The following is a 10,472-nucleotide window of genomic DNA, read 5'->3' as shown; positions in this document are numbered from 1 at the left end:
GCAGGCACATATCCAGCTTGTGGGTTTATCCTGAGATATGTATTTGGTATTTAGGATATTTCTTTTTGCACACACTCTATCCTGCAAATGCTAATAGAAGACTTTTGCAAATACCATTAAATACCTACAAATATTTTCTTGCCGTCTTTGCTGGGTTTGCTCATCTGTTGTGAGAATCAATAATGTCTGTCAGCTGAAGTTCCCCAAAAGAATTGGAAATACCTGGCTAGCAGCACTATTAAAGGCATCCGATTTTTCTTCTAGATGGACAGGATTTCAACACTGTCTGAAAAATCAGGGCACTTTAAGGTGCGAGAGATGTCAGATCATTCGTCTCTGGAGGTGCTAGAGAATTTTCCAAACTACTATTTTCTCACTAACGTGTAAATGAAACATCCTGTGGATATTATCAACATTTCTTAGGCAGTCCTATCAGTCAGTCACATACAAGCTAAAGGCTACAAAACTCTGCTTGTCATGAAGAAATACAGTATTTTAAGATAACTACCATACCGACCTCTCTGATGTCTCTTAAAATGATGTATTGCTCTATTTTTTTTTAATTTCCAGAAATAAAAAAGAGTTTGCTTTAGGGCAGAGACAGTCTAAAAGCTTGTGCTAATAAATCTATGCAAGTTTAGTAGCGCTTAATACATATTCTGCTTCAAGTGCTTTTTAAATGCATTATCACCTTTAAGTAAATACAGTGGAAGACTGCCAAATGCCTGGATGCCGTTCTCTGTAAATTTATGCATTTATATCATTAATGCAATGAAATGTTTAAACTTTCATTGAATTTTGCTAACTGATTTGCAGTTTGAATGGTAGTAATTTTATGCATTTATCAATTACCATTTAAGTAGCTGCTATAATATTTCTGTTTAGGCAGGCAAAGCACACTCACCAAAATACTTTTCATCTATATTAGATTTGGGATGAAGTATTCAAGTAGTCGCAAAACAGAGGACACATCCAAGGTATAAAGAGTTCAGAGTTGCTGATTCCTCATATGAAACAATATTGAGCCTCGCAGAAATATATTTTGGGGGGTGTCTCAGGTTCTTAGCCTACTGGGCGTATCCTTCTCTTCGGCACACTTGTGATGCAAGTGGGTCTAAACTGTGCCTCGTCAAAATTATTATCAATCTATTGTGTGTTGCTGTTATGGTGAGAAGCTGTGGCTCCATTGCGTGGTGTGCTGGAACAAATTCAGAAGATATCCATTGCCTCTGGGAGGTGATATCCTAAAGATGTACGGCCACTTTATGCAGCTGTATATGGCTGTACAGGGTTCAAGGTAGTGGTGAATTAAGGCTACTGTGTTTTGTGTCATGATGCCACGTGTCGGCTTTTGTGAGCTGTAGATGCCTCGTTCTCCTTTTGTTCTTCTTGGCTGCTGGGTGCCTCCCCACCCAGCTCCCCGCCACATCCTCGCTGCGGCCGGTGCCTTTCCAGCCTGAAGTACCAGGCACTGCAATAACCATGGCAGCAACAGCTTGAGGAGGGAAAGAAAGGATTTGTGCAGGGCCCCCATCACAGAATGGAAGGCGTTGGAAGGGACCTCTGGATATCATCTAGTCCAATACTTCTGCTAAAGCAGGTTCCCGTAGAGCTGCTTGCACAGGATTGCGTCCAGGCAGGTTTTGAATACCCCCAGATGTCCCCCACAGCCTCTCTGGGCAGTCTGTGCCACTCCTCTGCCACCCTCAAAGGAAAGAAGTTTTTCCTGATGTTGAGATGGAACTTCCTGTGTTCCAGTTCATGCCCATTGTCCCTTGTCCTGTCGCTGGGCATCACTGAAGAGTCTGGTCCCATCCTCTTGACACCCACCCTTTAGATATTGATAAGCATTGGTGAGATCCCCTCTCAGCCTTCCCTTCTCCAGGCTGAAGAGCCCCAGGGCCCTCAGCCTTTCCTAAGAGAGGCGCTCCACTCCCCTGAGCATCTTTGTAGCCCTCTGCTGGACTCTCTCCAGTAGTTCCTTGTCTTTCTTGAACCGGGAAGCCCCAAACTGGACACAGTACTCCAGATATGGCCTCCCCAGGGCAGAGTAGAGGGAGAGGATAACCTCCCTCGACCTGCTGGCCACACTCTTTTTAATGCACCCCAGGATGCCACTGGCCTTCTTGGCCACAAGGGCACATTGCTGGCTCACGGTCATCCTGTTGTCCACCAGGACTCCCAGGTCCTTCTCTGCAGAGAATGGCGTGGGTGTGTGAAGCAGGTGGACAGGACTCCGCCCCATCTCCGTCCACTGCCTGGACCACAGACCACATCTGTGTGCACCCACCTCTTCTAATGGTATTGGCATGTTGGGCTTTGGTTGTTAATAGGAGAGGAAGTAGACAAAGCTGCAGTGGTATTAAGATGAGAATACTTTGGTAATGTGTTTCCCCAACTCTTTTTTTGTAGTAAATTATGCAAACTTTGTTTTGAACTGTTCTTCCTCCAGCCAGGCAGAGCTATAGGTTTCATGTGGGTTATGTATATGTAGCTGCGAGATGATTTACCTACAAAATGGTAGCAGGTATGAGGATCAGTAGTTTGAGCACTCGCACCTCCAACGGATGTCAATACACAGCGGCAGACTATGCTTACAATTTTTTTAAAATCAAGGACTACCTGTTTAGGAGCCTACCTGGAGGTAGACATTACAGCAGAGTAATTTTAAGAGCTGTTTATTGTCTTTTTGAATTTATGCTCGTTTACTTAAAGGTTTTCTGCAAAATATTACCGTATTTGTTAAGAATAGTCTCTAATTTACAAGTTCGCCTTAGTGGATGATAATTCCTCTCGAATTTTTACTATAAGAAAAAGAAAAGACTATATAATGATCCTGTATACTTTTTCTCAAGTTTAGAAACAAGTGAAGAATGGATCAAGTGCCTTGTTTGAAGATACAGAAAAACATTTTTCAGCTCCCACTTGGATTTAGTTTTCAAGAGTGACTAATAAGAAGGTGGTGATTGCTTCATTAGTATGCACTGAACTGAGTGCACAATATAATTATATATTTCAGTTGTAATTAGGACAGTTAATTGATTTGTTTTAACTAAATTAACAGACATCAAGGGAAAAAAAAAGATTTGTGACAGATTTTGAAATGTTTTCTACACAGCCAGCTGGGTTCAGCTGAACAGAAATATCTGTCTTATTTCTGGATAATGTTATGAAGATCAAAAACCTTACTATTGAGAAACTGTTATGAAATACTCTTGCATTTCTTCAGCGCTCTCCTTTATATGGCAAAAATTTACTAGTTGAATTTCACAGAATTCTTACGAGATGGGGATGGACGCCTTTGGGGAGAGAAAAAGTGACAGAAATGACTCAAATAGGAGATGTTATATGCGTTGCCATAAGAAGTAGACTTGAAATGCAGATTTCTTTTTATGAGATTGGTTAATTGGTAACTCTGCTACCCAGTTAGGCAAATGGAAGCATTATGTAGAAACCATCTCCTTCCTCCTTTTTGGCCACCTACTTCCCTCTGCTTTTTTTCCTGGCTTTGCAGCCTGGCTCCACGCTGCTTCTTGATTCTGGATTATTCAAACAAGATGGCTTTTCACTTCCAGATTTGAGCATGGAAGCAGAAATGTTGATACAGCGGGAGAGGCTGAACACGCAGTGTGGCTGCTAGAGTCTTACTGCAAGTATTAAAAGGCCTCTTCCATAATTTTTTACCAGCCTTTTGTCTTGGAGGAGAAGGGGGATATTCAAAGGAAAGCTTAGAAAGTCTAGAAGTTGAAATCCATCCTCTGGATTTACATCCAGTCAGATGGTTTATCTACCTGGGTTGCTCGATCCATACAACCCACGAGGGCTGCCAAAACCAGCCGCTGACCCCAGGGCCGAGAAGGCTGGACATCCCCATCCAAAAAGCGTTTACACTAATGAGTTTGTGTGTGAAATTTGGCTTTTCATTTCTGTGTCTCTGATCATACGCTATTTTGAATTTTCCTGATTTCAGTCGGCCCATGTTGCAAAAAATAAATAACAGCCCCAGAATCTACCCCACGTGACTTGTCCTGAGAAAAATGCTGCCGATAAGTGTGGAGACAAGACATGCCTCGGAGGCAGTGGTGGTTTGCTGCTCATGCATCTCTGTAGTAGCTGACTCTAAGGAGCAGCTTAGAGGCCTCTGGTGTGAGAATGAGGTGGGGCAGCCGAAAGCTCAGTGGTTCCTAAATTTATTTTGCTCTTACATTTACAAGAATACGTAGAATTCAGTGCATAGCTAAATGCACATGGAACAGGAAAAAGAAAACCTAAAGGAAAGGCAGTAGCTGGGCACCCTTCTGGGAAAACCTGTTCTAGTTTTTTGGAACAACTCATAATTCACTGTTTACAAACAGCAGTAACATCAACGTACAGCACAAGTGACTCCTACTGAGACAAAACTGAAAAAAAAAAAAACCAAACCAAAAAAGAAACAAAAGAAAGCAACCTCCCAAATTACCACTGAATTTTGACACAGGGCGCTAAAAATAGACACATTCAGAAATAAAGTTACGGCACAGCAAATGGCTCCCCTCTATTAATGTGTCACGTAAGGACTCTGCACTAAATGGGTGAGACAGATTTTTCTCTGAAATGCTTTTCTTTGAAAATATGGTTTCATTTGAATTAAAAATTTCTTCAGGAACTTGTCAGCAACAATTTAATTTCATTTAGATATCTTGAGGCAAAGAGATCCTTTGATAATGTCAATCATTTCACATCAATATTTTCGGAACGTACACTGCATATTTTTATTTCAAATGATTGTTCATATTTACATATTTTTTTGGTTCCTTCAAGAAATGTTTAGAATTAAGGTTGGAAATCAGGATGAGAGAGATGCATTCATTCCAACAGAAATAACTCTCTTGACACATAATGCCTTTTTATTTTTCATGTCTTTAAGTAGGGAATAACAAAATTTATTGTAACTCTGATAACACAGACTCAAAACCTATGGAAAAATATTTGCTTTAACAGCAATGTATATTACCAGGAAGTCCTGAAATGTACGGTTTGTTCTAAAATCCATTTTGTGTTAAGCATGTTTGCATTGAGAGTGTTGGCTGGATCATTATGGTTCCGTTTAGGAATGAAAACAAGTTTTGAAATAACAGCTTCTAATGAAACAGTAGGTTTTTTCCCCCCCGAGCTGTAGGAGAAAGCAGAGTTCCCGAACACCCTTTAAAGCACGGCACGTTCTGAACAATACGGTCAAACCGAATGAAAATCAGGGGGGACACATAGAGAAAACTTGGACATGTGCTGTTGATTTGCACACGGACTGCGAGGCTTTATTTCCCTTCGCTGCGAGCAGACAGCTCGACATTTAAAACTTGGCAAACCGTGGCGGGAGCAAGGGTGTGCCCTGGCTTGGGCAGGACCAGCAGCTGCATCTGGGCCCGGGGTGCAGCAGGGAGATGCTGCGAGGATACGGTTACATCTACGGGGACATCCAGAAAGCTGCTCATCCCCGAGAGGTGGATCCTGGTTCTGCTGCCCCTTTCCTATCTTCAAATAAAACCCTGTTTTTCAGTCATTTGGAATACTTGTTGCTATAGCGCGACAACAGGATGTACAGGAGCTTAGCATCTTTGGAAATACGGCCTTATATACTACGTCATATTTCCATTTCCAACAGTAAGATGAGACGACTGAAACTTTCGTCGTTTCTTGCCCTTCCCCCATCTCGTCAGGTTAGACTGTTGGCTGTCTCATGCTAGCTATTATGACTCCAATCCCCATTTATGTCTGTAAGCTCGATTATATTATTTTTATTATTAATATATATTAGACTTCTGCAGAAAAATACAGCAAACCAGGGAAGGAATTACATATTTGGATCATCAGCACATCAGCGTGATTCATAGCAAGGAAAGAGTTGGTCCATTTTACTATCCCTTGTCTACTTAGTAGCCAAAATTTGTAGTTTATAAAGATATAAAATACTTTCGGTATTTTAACATAACACTGTTGTAAAGAATTTTTCTGAAGGGAAATACATGTAGTTACTCACTCGCTTCTTTGCACTCTAGGAAACCCAAACTTTGCATTTAGGTGCCACATTGCAGCAGGAAGGCTTAAAGGCTTTAAAAAGGCTTAAAAATGGAAAGTGAAAGCATATCGGCCCATTTTGCCTTTCGTTTGGGGGGTAGAAATGCAAAATTTAAAAGCACAAATAGTAATCAGATCTCAGCTTTTCACTTTTAATGAGCATAAATTCCACAGCCAGAGTGAAATTAAAGAATAGTCCCATATGCCCTTTTAAAAGTTTGACATTTATAGTTTTTTCTCTTTTTATTGTAGGAAACCAAGAATCTGTTTATTATCTGTTTATTATAAGGCCAAAAACACTTTCAAATGAAGTATCTTTGAATTGGAAAAGACTAAACCTCAAATTAAATGGGAGAGTTTGAATGCAGCGTTGAACTTCTCCTCTGCTTTCTGTTAACAGAATACAGGAGTTTCTGAAATCTGAAGAGAAACCAATATAGGAGTAACAGCAGTGGTAGTAAATTAGGTTTGGAGCAACACATGTGTGGGTGAAGAGCGTTCGAGAAGCCAGTGAAGCTGGCTGAAGTGAGTTTCCTATTCTGGAAGAAGCTGGAGTCTAAAGACAGTATCCATTAAATGTATGAAAAGGTATCTATTTCTTTGCCCATCTGAGTAGACCTGCGGAACAAACCACAGTATCAAGTAGTTGCAATTTTAGTGATCACCTACCAGTTCGCCGGGAGCTGATAGTCAGGTCTCAGTACTTCCTTGGGAATGCAGGAGTTCATCCAAAACATGGAAGGAACACCACAGATAGCAGGAGCAAAGGATTATGGATGGTGTACCAGGGAGCCAGCCTGCACGCCGTGCCACAGCATGGTAGCACCTCTGCAGGTAGCTCTCAAAGCTCACTATGAACCTTCCATTGTTTGCAGGATAAGGGCTGTGGGTGCACTTAAATAAGGCACGTGCAGAAGTGTTCTGCAACCCCCTCCCCCAGGCCCTCAAGTCTACTTAGCCCACAGCTGACATCAATTAAGCCACTTTCTGTGACTTGCCCTGTCTTGTGGCTGTTGAGGTGGGGTGGGATGTGCTTTGCCTTTCATTTGCAACTTCTGTCTGGTCGCGCACGCTTGGTAGGCTCAGAAGAGTACACTGAGGGATTTGAGCTTCTTGTAACTCATTGATGGTGTTCAGAGCAGTCTGAGAGAGGAAGGGCTGTAAAGAGGACATCATATGGCTGCTCTACCAGAGAGTACAGCCTGGGTGTGGTTTCACAGCTGTGAAGAGGAGGTTCTCCTTGTGTTGGCTTTGCTGTTGAAATGTAAGCAGGTGTTTGAAGGAAGAGAAACAGCCTGGATGTTGTGTGGGATGTAGCCTGTCCCTGCAATGACTCGTTTTCTCACAGTTCTCCTTTATTCCATCGAAGTTTGGTGGGGTTTTTGCATCCATTTTGTCATGAATTCCACTGAGGTATTTTGAATGGAAACACATAAAGTAATCAGCGATGAAATACCTGGGTGGATGGAAGCCCTATGGCTTACGGTCCCAGTGGGGTTTGTTACTCACTGAGGTAGTTTTTGGTGGGCAGAGAGGTGTACTCCAGAATAATTTATATAGCTTTCCACTGGCTGGAACTGGCCTAGGAGATGCATCGAATCTAAGTGATACCTTCCCCCATCACATGTGTTGCAGTTTTCTAGTAAAAAAGCAGATTAAGTTTTAATTGAAGGGAGGAATGAAAACTTGGGAGAGCAGGAAAGTGTTCTGCAGGTTGCTGTATTGCAGATTCATGGCTGAAGAGGGACGTGGCCAGCAGTCTCACGTGAGAAAAGGCAGTGAGCTTGAGCTGAAGGCACACACAGTACCAGCTGCAAGATTATAATGAGAGTCTTAACTTTGTCTAATCCTAAAGATGAGACAGTTTTACCTGTGCTAGCTGGCACCAGAGCAGCATGTTCTTTAGAAGAAGGTAAGATATTCCTGAATGTTGGATTCTGCTATTGCAGAAGGCAAGCTCTTAATGGCCAATGTGGCCATGTACTATCGCTCCTGTTAGAGAGATGCTAAGGCTACCGGGGATTAGAAACCTATCCAACAGGTAGCAAACTAATTACTGGCTCCTGCAATGTTACCCTTTGCTTCTCTGCGTCCTCCAAGAAAATGTTATTTGCTTCAAGCCATTGGGTTTGGTGTTTCAGAAAGGAAAGGTGCTTGTCCGCAAGCGAACCTAGTTGAGGTAATTCAGTTTTTGAGGTCTTTGGATAAAGGCTTGATTCATTTTTCAGAGAATCTCTTTAGTGATCATTTCGGAAAGCTTCCAATAGCACCTGGCACAAGGGTTACTGGAAAACGCTTAACATCTTGTTCGCTCTGCTCGTTTCCAGGGAAATTTTGAGTCTCCCTGTTATTGTAGTAAAATTTGGTAAAATAATAATGTCTGCTTTCGAGTCCTTCCTGAAAGTGTTATGTGCTGCTTTGGTAGTTAATCATATCAAATAATCATATCAAATACTTCAAACTGAGAAAAAAGTGTATTTCTGCAGAATGGTGAGACACTACAGAAAGGTGCAAATATTTGCATTGGAAAGAACATTATTAATAACTCATATTCTTCCAGGAAATGTAACATTTCAGTGCCTGCTGGGTTTTGTTGTTTAAATCAGTGTAGTGGTCTGTATGGGTTAAGCTTCCTAACTAAATTATTAAATATAATTAAACTAAGAAATGCATAGCAAAAGACCCCAATTTAGGTTGAGAGATAAACAGGATCTGTAGCAGAGGGAATATACACTTTATGTGAGGCTGGCTCATGAAATATTTTGCATTTAGCATAAACAGTCTCCGGGCTACTCTGTTGTATAGATTCCTAATCTCGTTTAATTCAATTTACTTTCCCCTTGTGGGCAGCTAAGACACCTTTTGCACCAGCTTTAAGGGCTATAAATCCTGTATTCATATAGTGAGCTACTACTTTCCCTGGGGGGCTTGAGAGAAAACTTAGATCTTAGAGCCCGCAAAAAGGGGTGCTTTGACCTGAGCTGAAGAGTTAATCTGATGAAAACTCGAGGGCGGCCTCGGCTGAGCTCTGTGCTCGGTTGTGGTATCGAGCCAGGGAAGGACCAAGCCAATGAGCATATTCTGGCATCAGCTTTTGGAGGTTACAAGAACCTTATGTATCATTTTATGTATTTTCTTTTCATGTGTATATAATCAATTCCAGTGGCGAGGCTTGTGTTTTGGTTCATACAGCCAAGCCAGGCGATTGACTTGGCTCCATTTTCAAACCTCTTGGCTTGCTAAATGTCAGAGCCTAAGTAGGGCTTCTCTTTGTACTCCAATCTCGTACAATTGGCCTGAGTTAATGTGTGTTCCCTGAGAGTACATGCACGGCCGTGAATACAAATCAAACCTAGTTAGGAGCCAAACGCAGAGGTCAGTGAAGCAAATATTTTTGTCTCCCCAAACTACCCTTCTTGCCTCCTGGCACAGCTATGTGAGGCCCAAGCTTGAGAAGTCTTCTAAGTCCCATATGCCAAGAACTGAAAATGAAATGAAGTAATAATGCTAATAGTGTAAATGCATTGACAGTCTCTATTAAAGTTCCCCAGTGACTTACTGGATTCTTGCACTTCTGCACCTAAGAGAAACTATAAATTCTCTGGAAGAGGGAGGCACTGGAGGGATTTTTTGTCATGGCTTTTTCAGAGTGTTGATTATCTTAGATCTCCTTAACTAAGGTGGTGGAAAATACAGACTCCTGCAAACAAAAGTGATCAGTTCACCATGAGATAGTTAAATTTCCAGTAATACCTAGGAAACACTGAGACAGTGAACAAAATAATGTTTAGGGAATTAATATTAAATACATTATCTTTAGATGAGTCTTACAGGCTTTGACTAAAGAGACTGACAGATGCAATTTTGCAACGGTTTTATTGGAACATGGTCAGAGATATTCCAGTTGCAGCTGAACCGAGTCAAGAAAGTATCACTCTCAAGATGAGTTAGCTTAAAAAAAAAAAAAAAAGCCCAAACAATAAACCTACTAAAAAGTATTTAAGCTAAGCTGGATCATTCTGACAGAGCCAGATTTGGGAGTGTCCGCACATGTGGTTATGTGGCTCATGGAAAAGGGTGGTAACCCCTAATGGGGGGCAGTGGATAAACAGCTGTGGGCAGGCTGGAGGTGGTAACCTCTTAACCTGGCTCAGCTGCTGCTGGAACAGCACGTCGGGGCTGTGCCCTTACTTACACAACACTGGGATTTCTTAATAGACGAATTCTTAGATGGAAGAGCAAGTTGCTGTCCAAGTTCGCGATGGGATGTGCTGCATCCCAAAATGTATGCATAAATATACATTCCCCAAACGTGTGTGCTAAGTGAACATTCAGTCCTTAAGAGCACCAGCACATAATACTGGCTCCGATTCCTCCTGTAGCCATCGTGGTTGGAGCACAGTATGTTCCAAACAGCA

This window comes from Charadrius vociferus, unplaced genomic scaffold, assembly GCF_000708025.1.
Source record: "Charadrius vociferus isolate BGI_N301 unplaced genomic scaffold, ASM70802v2 scaffold163, whole genome shotgun sequence".
Classification (NCBI taxonomy): Eukaryota; Metazoa; Chordata; class Aves; order Charadriiformes; family Charadriidae; genus Charadrius; species Charadrius vociferus.
The sequence above is the reverse complement of the archived record's forward strand: the minus strand, read 5'-3'. Positions refer to the sequence as shown.